The sequence below is a fragment of the Gymnodraco acuticeps genome, unplaced genomic scaffold (assembly GCF_902827175.1).
Source record: "Gymnodraco acuticeps unplaced genomic scaffold, fGymAcu1.1, whole genome shotgun sequence".
In the NCBI taxonomy this organism is placed as follows: Eukaryota; Metazoa; Chordata; class Actinopteri; order Perciformes; family Bathydraconidae; genus Gymnodraco; species Gymnodraco acuticeps.
In genome coordinates, this window is record NW_022991299.1 from 23849 (window position 1) to 36251 (window position 12403).

The 12403-nt window shown below is 43.5% G+C and overlaps 1 long non-coding RNA gene across 1 annotated transcript; it reads left to right on the forward strand.

Moving 5' to 3' along the window:
* Positions 1-7340: 7340 nt before the first annotated feature.
* On the forward strand, positions 7341-7608 carry LOC117562355. The gene is made up of 2 exons (XR_004571527.1): positions 7341-7398; positions 7473-7608. It is a non-coding gene; the product is annotated as an uncharacterized LOC117562355 (long non-coding RNA).
* Positions 7609-12403: the final 4795 nt, after the last annotated feature.

Genomic DNA, 12403 nt, shown 5'->3' on the forward strand with positions numbered 1-12403 from the left:
AACTATAGCTCAGGGGTGGCCAACCCGCGGCTCTCGAGCCGCATGCGGCTCTTTGCCTAGTTTCATGCGGCTCTTCAGTTCATATCGAATTGTATATGTGTGAGTTTGGGGGAGAGACACTGACTCCTGACTAGTGTTGCACGGTGTACCGATACTTGAAAGGTACCGCGATACCCTGCCCTTAAAAATGTTACGATTCCTCCGTTTCATTAGTATCGGTACTTTAAGAATGACGGGGGAAAGTACTCCGGTGAGAAAGCGCCGTTTTAATAAGAGCCGTGTGTGTTCAGCGCTCTGCTTCCACTCCCTGCACTGCAGCCGTGCCTGCAGTCCCGCCCCTCTCAAGCACGCTCTAACTCCTCCTCTCAAGCCTCTAGTCCCTCCCTCTCAAGCACGCTCTAAGTGCCTCCCCTCTCTCGTGCACGCGCTAGCTGCCAGAGCATGTGAGAAAACGAGAAGCATGGCTGCAAGTGGGAGTGCAACTGCCGCTGCGCCTCGGCTTGTTGACAAAAAAGACGCCAGAAGCGAAATTTGGAAGTATTTGAGCTATATCTCTAACAGTGAGGGCAAGCCTACGGACACCACGAGGCCTGTCTGTAAGAAATGTATTAATTGTATTTAATAGGAAATCTTGTCATTTATTTAATTTATTGTTCTCATTGTTTAAAAGTTTGTGTTATGGTTATGGTTCTGGTGTGAAATAAAGCACAATAATTACATTTAAGACTGTTTTTTAAGAAAAGTATCGAAAAATAATCGGAATCGCAATTCTTGACTTGGTATCGAAACCAAAATGTTGGTATCGTGACAACACTAGCTACTCCTGACAGTTAAACCTGATATTTAGTAGGTCTGTTAAGTATTAACGTAATTTGGCCGGTCAAAGTTGTTTGGGCTCGGATAAAATCGCTCCGTTACTTTCGTCCCGTGTTACTTTCGTCCCGGCTCCCGGTGTGTATGTGTGGTGTCAGGTGTCAGTATGAGAGGATGACAGCAAGTCTAATTTTGATGTGGCCCAAGAGCCAATCACAATAATACCTGCGATGCAGTGAACCAATCACCTTTGAGGGGGGGGAAACCTATCATTGATTAAACACTATCCAGTGTTTCCCCTACCATTGTCTTGGAGGGGCGCTGCGCCCCGCCAACGGAGCCCCGCGCCCCCCCCTGAAATTCAAGGTGTTTAAAAAATATATATAATTTTTTTTTTAAAATATATATAGCACCAAATTGCAAATAATCTATAACTACTGTCACTTTTCACATTGAACATGTGCTCTTTTATTAAATAAACTAAACGCTTTCATTTTAAGTTGTGAATTTAGTGTTTTTGACCCTAAGAAACACTGATGCATTAATCAATAACAATAATCCACAGCTCCTCTCTCTGCTCCAGAGGATTTAAAAAATATATATCCCAATGCCACAAAAATGCATCAGTGACGTTGTTGAAATCTTGTCTCCAGAAAACAAAAAAACGGAAACAAGCGGTATCAGTGCCTGTGTGTTTGATGTGGCTCTTTGCAGTAACATAGAAAAAATGTGGCTCTTAACCTCTGACTGGTTGGCCACCCCTGCTATAGCTGGTCGCAGAGATCTGCTATTCTAAAATAAAGTCAACAATATCGACCATTGGCTGCTGTCTTTCTCTTAGTTTAAGAAACGCTTGATTTGATCCAAAGTTAGTCAAACAAAAAAACGTTATTTAACGTAATGGTAGTCGAACGTAAAACCAGAATATCAGAGGAATTCATGTTAAGAAACCTGTCAGCGTATTACCTATTTCCTCCACACTTGTTCCCGGGTTCACCTGTCACTCTGCTGGCTGTCTGTGACTGACGGAAGAGACTGTGGTCGCCGATCAGCCAAGTAGATTTGTGGTGGCGTTTTAATCCTTGTCTACCATTTAATAGCCACCTCTATCGGGGTTGTGGGTTTTGACGCGCCTCTCTTTGTTTCCAAACAATTCAGCGGAGATCGTAGTTGAATCAGATGAGCTTTATTCACTGATCCACACGGTGCATACAGGAGGACACATTTCTTCGCTTCATAGTAACTCAAAAGTGTATCATTTTCCAAAGTAACAAAAAGAACACGGTCAAAAGACTTTTCCATTTCCCCGTCTATCACCCCCAGCTGTGTCCTATCAACCTACCATATATAGGCATAGCCATGCACGTGATACTGACGCACATATAACAAATAATAAGTGAGCCTTAAATTAATGCATTTTAAACCATAATGTGACTCACAAAAATAGCCGATAATTTACAGTATAATCTAATTTATATTATTATTAAGCCCAACATTCAGACAATAATAACAAAAGGTAAAATGGCTCTAACAAGATTTGAAGAAAATAAAGAAAGGGGAAACCCGCGAAAAATTTGAAAAGTGCAAGTCATCGTCTGTCATCTTATTTATGTTCCCTACAGCTAGAAAGAGTGTTTTATTGATTTTTCGAATTATTCAGAACCTTAAACATATAGAAAGAAAAGTTTTAACATGTATATATTTTTTGTGTAAACATATGATATAGGCATGCTGCATACATTGTTAAAAATATGCGACGGGCATGACGTCAGAGCACTTTCCTATGTGCCGGTGCTTAGCCCCGGCCCAATTTAACCCCTGGATATGACGTTATCTGTGACTTCAGTGGAAATGAAGCTTATCCATGTGTTCAATAGGTTTGTGTCTCACGTGTGTGATACAAATGAATATGGCATGAAAACTAATGAATTTGACGGACTCATCCAAAGTAACAGTAAAATAAAAAGGACCTACACAATAATACTCAAACTGATACAGTATAAGGACTGTGATATCCAGCCATTTCTTAAGTATAACAATAAGATGATGACCTGTTTTTAAAAGAAGATAAAACGTTGTTTGCATGTAAAGAAGTCTGTAAGCCACGCATGTAACTTTACATCTGTTTGTTCAAAGTGTCCTCAAGGTGACCCAGACAGGCTGGACCAGAGGAGGAGAGACAGATCTGGACCAGAGGAGGAGAGACAGATATGGACTCCTAGCAGCAGAGACCTTCAGCACGGATTCCAAGGTACACCTTTTTCATGCTTTACAAAGAATGCATAAAGTAATGACTCTGATATACATGCCATTAAACATGACTGAATACTAGATCACCTGCACATCAGTGATGTTGACAGTGTTGGGAAAGTTCACTTTCTACATGAACTAGTTCAGTTCACAGTTCACACATTTTAAAATGAACTAGTTCAGTTCATAGTTCATAATTCAAAATGTTGAACTAAAGTTCATGGTTTCAAAAATGAACTAATTTATAGTTATTTTTTCAATACGTTGCTGCAAGCTATTATTTGTCAAAATGATTGCCACAACCCATATAGACCCTAACCATATAGACCCTAACCATATAGACCCTAACCATATAGACCCTAACCATATAGATCCTAACCATATAGACCCTAACCATATAGACCCTAACCATATAGACCCTAACCATATAGAACCACAGACAGCAATCAGAATACTGGCATTTTCATAACGCTTTGCTGTCGCCCATTCAGTCCACACTAGTAGCAGCTGCAGCTTTCATCTCTACAGTATATTTTCAAAAACAAGAGGAAAAACGTGCTGCTTGAATGGTCTTTATTAAGTATAATAATCTAAATATACTTAAAGTACCAAAAGTGAAAGTGGTCATTGTGCAAACATATAACATATAAACATGTGCCGACATAACTCTGTACTAACACAACACGAGGTAGGAACCAGGCTGAGGTATGAAACTAAGCTTACAGGCAAACGTTAGATTTTTTCCGTCTGAGTCATGACTGACTTTAACGTAAAACTCTTTTAAATGCTCATACGCCGACGCCGTAGAGTCTGACTCTGTGCGAGTGCTGCTGCAGCTGCTCTCGGCTTCGTCCATACTAATTCCTTCATTCATTCAATGCTCGCCGGTTCCGCGGTTCCACATTGTTTGTTGTGAGGAGTCTGATGACGTATATTTTAGTGCGACAGCCAGGGGTGACAGGCGCGTACGCGTCACAGGCAGCTTGCTGTTGCCAGATTGGGTGGTTTTCCGCATTATTTTGAAGCCTGTTTACGGTGTGTTTTAACTGGGTTTTCAGCTGAAAGGCATATGAAATCTGGCACACTTTTGAACGCCGTTATAATACAGTGCTGAGAATGAACGCACCTTTGAACGCCGTTATACAGTGCTGAGAATGAACGCACCTTTGAACGCCGTTATACAGTGCTGAGAATGAACGCACTTTTGAACGCCGTTATAATACAGTGCTGAGAATGAACGCACCTTTGAACACCGTTATACAGTGCTGAGAATGAACGCATCTTTGAACGCCGTTATACAGCGCTGAGAATGAACGCACCTTTGAACGCCGTTATACAGCGCTGAGAATGAACGCACTTTTGAACGCCGTTATAATACAGTGCTGAGAATGAACGCACCTTTGAACGCCGTTATAATACAGTGCTGAGAATGAACGCACCTTTGAACGCCGTTATAATCCTTTTCCCCTCTCTCTCTCCAAGTGAGGTTCTTACCCTCATTACCTCTGCCCGCCCTACCACCTGTCCTCTGGACCCTATCCCTTCAAACCTCCTTCAGACTATCGCTCCTGATATTCTACCGTTTCTCACCCATTTCATCAACACTTCTCTAACTTCTGGTCACTTTCCAAACAGTCTCAAGGAGGCAAGAGTGAACCCTCTCCTAAAGAAACCCACTCTCAACCCGTCTGATGTTATAAACTACAGGCCTGTCTCTCTCCTCCCGTTCCTGTCTAAATCACTTGAACGCGCTGTCTTTAAACAACTCTCCTGTTATCTCAATCAGAACAACCTTCTGGATCCGCACCAGTCTGGTTTCAAGGCAGGTCACTCCACAGAAACTGCTCTCATTGCTGTCACGGAGGAACTGCACACTGCCAAAACTGCATCCCTCTCCTCTGTCATCATCCTGTTGGACCTGTCTGCTGCATTCGACACGGTGAATCATCAGATCCTCCTTCGCACTCTCCAAAAACATGGAGTTTCAGGCTCAGCACTTTCCCTCCTCACCTCATACCTGAAAGACCGTACCTACAGGGTGACTTGGAGAGGGTCCGAGTCCGACCCTTGTCAATTAACTACAGGGGTCCCTCAGGGCTCTGTTCTTGGTCCCCTCCTCTTCTCCGTGTACACAAACTCGCTCGGATCAGTCATTAGCCCGCATGGTTTTTCTTACCACTGCTACGCTGATGACACCCAATTAATTCTGTCCTTCCCCCGCTCAGAGACCCAGGTCGTCGCACGCATCTCTGCTTGTCTAGCTGACATCTCTCAGTGGATGTCTGCTCACCACCTCAAGCTCAACCTTGACAAGACTGAGCTGCTCTACCTCCCGGGAAAAGATTGTCCCACTCTTGACCTAACAATCAACATCGGCACCTCAGTTGTTTCCCCGACTCAGACTGCAAGGAATCTGGGTGTGACCCTAGATAACAACCTGTCCTTCACTGCAAACATCGCTGCTGCAACCCGCTGCTGCAGATACACGCTTTACAACATCAGGAGGGTACGTCCCCAGCTGATACAGAAAGCGACTCAGGTTCTGGTCCAGGCTCTCGTCATCTCACGCCTAGACTACTGCAACTCCCTCCTGGCTGGTCTACCTGCATGTGCCATCCGACCTCTGCAGCTCATCCAGAATGCAGCTGCTCGTCTGGTCTTCAACCTTCCTAAATGTTCCCACACCACTCCGCTCCTCCGCTCCCTTCACTGGCTTCCGGTAACTGCTAGAATCCACTTCAAGACACTGGTACTTGCTTACCGTGCTGCGAATGGATCTGGCCCTTCCTACATCCAGGACATGGTTAAACCGTACACCCCAGCGCGTGCACTACGCTCTGCATCAGCCAAACGACTCGCTGCGCCCTCGCTGCGAGGGGGACCCAAGTTCCCATCGGCAAAAACACGTGGGTTTGCTGTCCTGGCTCCAAGATGGTGGAATGAGCTCCCCATTGACATCAGGACGGCAGATAGCTTGCACATCTTCCGGCGCAAACTGAAAACTCATCTCTTTCGACTCCACTTCCAGCGATAGAACTATTAACAAAGCACTTTTATACTAATAAAGGACTGGCTTACCTAAAGCCAGTTGAGTAGCACTTGAAATGTTTGGCTCTATGAAACCTGATGTACTTTATGATTCTGTTTTCTTCAAGGTTGTGTCTTCCTGGTCGAATGTACTTATTGTAAGTCGCTTTGGACAAAAGCGTCAGCTAAATGCAATGTAATGTAATGTAATAATACAGCGCTGAGAATGAACGCACCTTTGAACGCCGTTATACAGCGCTGAGAATGAACGCACTTTTGAACGCCGTTATAATACAGTGCTGAGAATGAACGCACTTTTGAACGCCGTTATAATACAGTGCTGAGAATGAACGCACTTTTGAACGCCGTTATACAGTGCTGAGAATGAACGCGTTCTCAATTACGTTCATCTAGCGGAAATACAGTACGTTCAGTTCACGTTCGCCCAAAATATGAACGCGTTCATGAACGATCGTTCATTGAACGCGTTCAGGTACATCACTGGATGTTGAGCACTTTCTTAGCTAAAGGTTACATTTACATTTTACCAAGCAGCATCACTTTTTTGTTCAACTTTCACATTCAATGTATTTAAGGCAAATATGATTGAACACAGTGAGAGCTGCGACCCTTTGTCTTTCAGTGAGACAACCGCACAGAGCAAGCTTCTACAGTTTAAGTTTTGATAACAGTTCAATATTATTTTAATATTACATTTATTTCAATGTTGATGAATTTAGAACGGTTTATTCATAACCTGATTATCTTTGTAGTACACTGTTGGATTTAAAAAACACATTCAAATAAAAAAATCATTATATTTATGAACAAACAAACACACCTCTTTCTTAAATAACACAATTGCTCTGCAATAATATGTTTTATGATATTTCTGTCGAGGAGGAGAGAGGAGGGAGGAGGGGAAGCGAGGAGAGAGGAGGGGAGCCGAGGAGAGAGGAGGGAGGAGGGGAAGCGAGGAGAGAGGGGGCGTGTGATTGTAGTGGGTGGAGGTGGTGAAATGAGGATATCCATTTTGGAGTTCCAGCTAGTATAATATAGTTAACGTTACACAATAATAAGGAAGAGAGCTATTTGTGTGATACATCGCTATTGATATGGATTTAGAGTGGATATTTGAGACTTCCACACAGTAAACAAAAACATAACTTATGGGTGAGTGTTTTTAGCAGAGCCATATAATGTCCTTGTGATTCTGTTGATTATTACCTGTCTGTATTATGTTGCAGCTCAGCTGATGTTGGATTGATGGCAAAGAGAGAGGGACTTAAGTGAGAGCGGAAACACAAGGTACGTTTAAAATAGGTCAGCAATGTCCCATCCTATAGATGTATCTAACCCTTTCTCCTGTCTCCCTCTTTCAGCACAAGAACCCCAGGGGGATTCAATGGAGCATGAAGACCTGCACTGAGACCCTCACCCTGAGCCTGAGTCTCACCTCCCAGAGCTTTGCAAGCCTCTCCCTGTTCTTTATTTTTGATTAAATAGACGTTAAGCTTCCCAATGGTGTGGTCTTCGTTTTGTGAAAAATATGATTATACATATGTTGTTCATTTCATTTCAAACCTTTATTTAATCAGATTGGTCCCATTGAGATCATAGATCTCTTTTTCAAGGCAGACCTGCAGCATATAGGTTCCACATGAAACATTAACACAGGATACATTTACATAGTTATAGACATTTACAAGTGCCCATACAAAACAATTGTTGTTGCTGTTGTTGTCTTCTGTGATAGTTACATTGCTCCTGCTGACTTGAGCCAGCCCTTCTTTCCTCCTCTCTGTGTCAGCAGGGAAACTTTTATGTGTACTCCTTTCTCTGAGCGCTTGGAGCATCCCCCGGCAGCCCAGCAAGCCATGGGGGAGACGATATGCCGGACAACACGGAGGAAAAGGCTCAGACAAACTGCATGATATGCTATTCAATGTTTATTGAATTCCATTTATTTACATGGATGTTCCTAAAACAACACATGTATCATCATCATCATCATCATCATCATCATCATCATCATGCTGCTGCTGCTAGATAGTCACCGGTGGGTCTCCTGTCCTTTCTGAAAGTCATACAGAAGACATTACTCATGTAGATGACTTGTGTCCTCAGCTACCAGGGGATTACTGAAACCACCATGAATGAAAGAAATGGTAGAAATGAATCTAATCAGAATTTTGAAGCCTTCCTTCCTTCCCTCTAAATATATCAAACATTAGGATGTGATGCTCCTGACTACCATTCAGGTTCAAGAAGATCATATTTGTTTTAAAGAATTCAAAGCAATAAACAACAGGCTCTGTAACCAAGGCAACGTTAGCCTAACATGTATGTTATCAGGTAAGATAGCTGTTCACACTATGTCTATTTTCTGCTATGTTATTTCTATTTAAGATGTTTACATTTTCGATTGTTTAATTCTAGTCTTTTAACTGTCTAATGTGCAATGCCTTGTCTTTTGCTGCTGCAAAGCAAACATTTCCCAAATTGGTATCAATAAAGTACTTCTTATTTTATCTTAATCCTCAAATATTAGCAAATTTAACTTTTTCAAATACTGATGTAACTACATACACATCGATATGTTGTATACATGTTGCAAATCAAAACCTTTATTCACTACTTATGACCAAAAATCGTAGTTCTATCTCCGGTAATCATGCATTCAAATGTCCCTCCACGAACTTCCGGGGAACTATTGAGTCTCCCTGAACCACGGTTAGTGCTAGATCGTATACCTGCTGGGTTTTATGCGGCGGAAGTGACGTAATAGTGGTCGTGGATGAGACGGCAACTTTTGTTGCGCTCGCGCTCCAACAGACAACAGACAGACACGTCTGTCAAGGATGCCAAAGCGCAACAAACAAGATGCTTTCACATCAAATATTTCACACACTGAAGGATTTCGAGGAAGCGTTAGCAGACGTGGAAGAAACAACGATCACAAAGTATATTGTGGACAAAAAGGAACAGGTTTTCGGGGAAAATAGTAAGTTTGTAAGGTTAGATCGGAAATGTAAGAAACAACGATGTAGTAGCCTACATTGTGTTAGTAATCAAATAAGTATATAAGTATAATAATGTATAAGTATGTATATAAGTAGCTAAGTAGTATAAGGGGCTCACAGAACGGCCGGTCGTCAGCGGGCCGGTGCCGGCCGGCTCGGTTCGAGCCGTTAATTTATTCATCTTTTAAACGGTTTCCCGGCAGCGAGGCTCCCCGCCCTCCTGTTGACACTTCACGAGCGTTCACACCACTAAAATGTTTATTTTGGTGTTCTGTGTTTTAATGCCTACAACAACTGAATTATAGGTTGGTAGTTTCAGCTTTCAAACCCACAGATTGATAAAAGCGAAAAATACGTGAAACTTTACTGTACATTCAGCAACAGGTACTTAAGACATTTCAAATTCCGAGTGTCTTTCCAAATCTAAACTGACCAGTGTTAATGTATATTTTATGGATAAAATATGTATTTTTGTCACAAATGTTTCAATAAAGACGTGCAGTTGAAATGTGTACCATATGATGGGGTGCCATTCCAACTCGTGGGCACCAAGATATATGGACGCCAAAAAGGAAAGGACAGGTGTACTGGGCAAGAGGAGAAGTACCATGCACACAAAGAGAAACAAGTGCTATATTTATGAATTGACATGCATTAACAACTTTAAATAATTGGTAAAGGAAAATTAAACAACTATTCGTAATATGACATGCATTATGGCATTCTATGACACATAACACTGTGACACATAACAACATAGAATCAGCATTATGTAAATACATAAGTCGTTTAAACTTTAGAGGAATAGGAAACAAATGCAATGGCCTCTTCTGAGACAAAATAAAGGGGGATATCCTTGTTCACCTGCAGAACCCAACCAGCCCACGGTCATGACCGGCACCAAATTATTCCTGTCTACTTATTTTAACAGGGGATGGTATATCTGCAAAGATAAAGAGATACAAACAGTACAGATGCAGGGGTAATGACATAATGTCCCACTATACTAGATATATGAGCAGGACCTACACATATTTTAAAGAAGACAAAAGAAAGAACCATAGATGATGTTCTCCACGTTATGGAGAGGAGACCATGAAAATGTCTACATAAATTAATATTGTATTTCTATACACCTTTTTTCTTTTAGCTTGAAGACCATGTCTTCAATGCAAGACGCCATCTTGTACAAAATACGAAGAAGATGGATTGCCCTGCCCAGATAACTGTCAGTCAGGTCATGACATGTCCTGGTTTCAAGGCACAGCACAAGTGCGTTCAATGCTATAATTGCTCTCGTGTCCTGATCCCGATTGCCATGTCACTTTGATGTTCCCCAGATTGCAGAGAACAGTAAAGCAAAGAGGAGGGAGCTCTCCGCAGCACTAAAGGCTGTAGTTGCAGCTGATCCTTCAACAGTTGAAGTAGTCATGGAATACCACACATGCTTCACCCCAGAAAGTGACCATCAAAACCATCCAACTGTTGGAGAGGTAACCATGCAACATCTATTCCTATAGCTGCTGTAAGAAACAAGATGCGAGGTACAATGTATGCTGTACAAAGAGGACTTTTTTTAGACAGCTTTAAACATCTATAATTACCCTGTTCAACGTCATGTACAGGTCGCTGAAATGCGCTGAACGTCATGTACAGGTCGCTGAACGTCATGTACAGGTCGCTGAACGTCATGTACAGGTCGCTGAACGTCATGTACAGGTCGCTGAACGTCATGTACAGGTCGCTGAACGTCATGTACAGGTCGCTGAACGTCATGTACAGGTCGCTGAACGTCATGTACAGGTCGCTGAACGTCATGTACAGGTCGCTGAACGTCATGTACAGGTCGCTGAACGTCATGTACAGGTCGCTGAACGTCAAGTACAGGTCGCTGAACGTCAAGTACAGGTCGCTGAACGTCATGTACAGGTCGCTGAACGTCATGTACAGGTCGCTGAACGTCATGTACAGGTCGCTGAACGTCAAGTACAGGGTCGCTGAACGTCAAGTACAGGTCGCTGAACGTCATGTACAGGTCGCTGAACGTCATGTACAGTGTCGCTGAACGTCATGTACAGGTCGCTGAACGTCAAGTACAGGTCACTGAACGTCAATGTACAGGTCGCTGAACGTCACTGTACAGGGCGCTGAACGTCATGTACAGGTCGCTGAACGTCATGTACAGGTCGCTGAACGTCATGTACGGTCGCTGAACGTCATGTACAGGTCGCTGAACGTCCATGTACAGGTCGCTGAACGTCATGTACAGGGCGCTGAACGTCATGTACAGGTCGCTGACGTCATGTACAGGTCCGCTGAACGTCATTAGTCGCTGAACTTCATGTACAGGTCGCTGAACGTCATGTACAGGTCGCTGAACGTCATGTACAGGTCGCTGAACGTCTACAGTCTCTGACGTCATGTACAGTCGCTGAGACGTCCAAGTACAGGTCGCTGAACGTCATGTACAGGTCGCTGAACGTCATGTACAGGTCCGCTGAAACGTCATGTACAGGTGCGCTGAACGTCCATGTACAGTCGCTGAACGTCATGTACAGTGCGCTGAACGTCATGTACAGGTCGCTGAACGTCAAGTACAGGTCGCTGAACGTCATGTACAGGTCGCTGAACGTCAATGTACAGGTCGCTGAACGTCATGTACAGGTCGCTGAACGTCAGTACAGGTCGCTGAACGTCATGTACAGGTCGCTGAACGTCATGTACAGGTCGCTGAACGTCATGTACAGGTCGCTGAACGTCATGTACAGGTCGCTGAACGTCATGTACAGGTCGCTGAACGTCATGTACAGGTCGCTGAACGTCATGTACAGGTCGCTGAACGTCATGTACAGGTCGCTGAACGTCATGTACAGGTCGCTGAACGTCAAGTACAGGTCGCTGAACGTCATGTACAGGTCGCTGAACGTCAAGTACAGGTCGCTGAACGTCAAGTACAGGTCGCTGAACGTCATGTACAGGTCGCTGAACGTCAAGTACAGGTCGCTGAACGTCATGTACAGGTCGCTGAACGTCATGTACAGGTCGCTGAACGTCAAGTACAGGTCGCTGAACGTCATGTACAGGTCGCTGAACGTCAAGTACAGGTCGCTGAACGTCATGTACAGGTCGCTGAACTGCGTGGACCGATGGATTCCAGAGTTGAACAAGAAATAGTGAAGCTCACCTTGGCTGGTGCCAGAAAGCTCAGTGAGACGTCACCTGTTCAATTTAGTAAATGACGAGCTGTTCCGGGGGGAGCAGCCACCTCCACGAACACGTCGAAGGTTTTA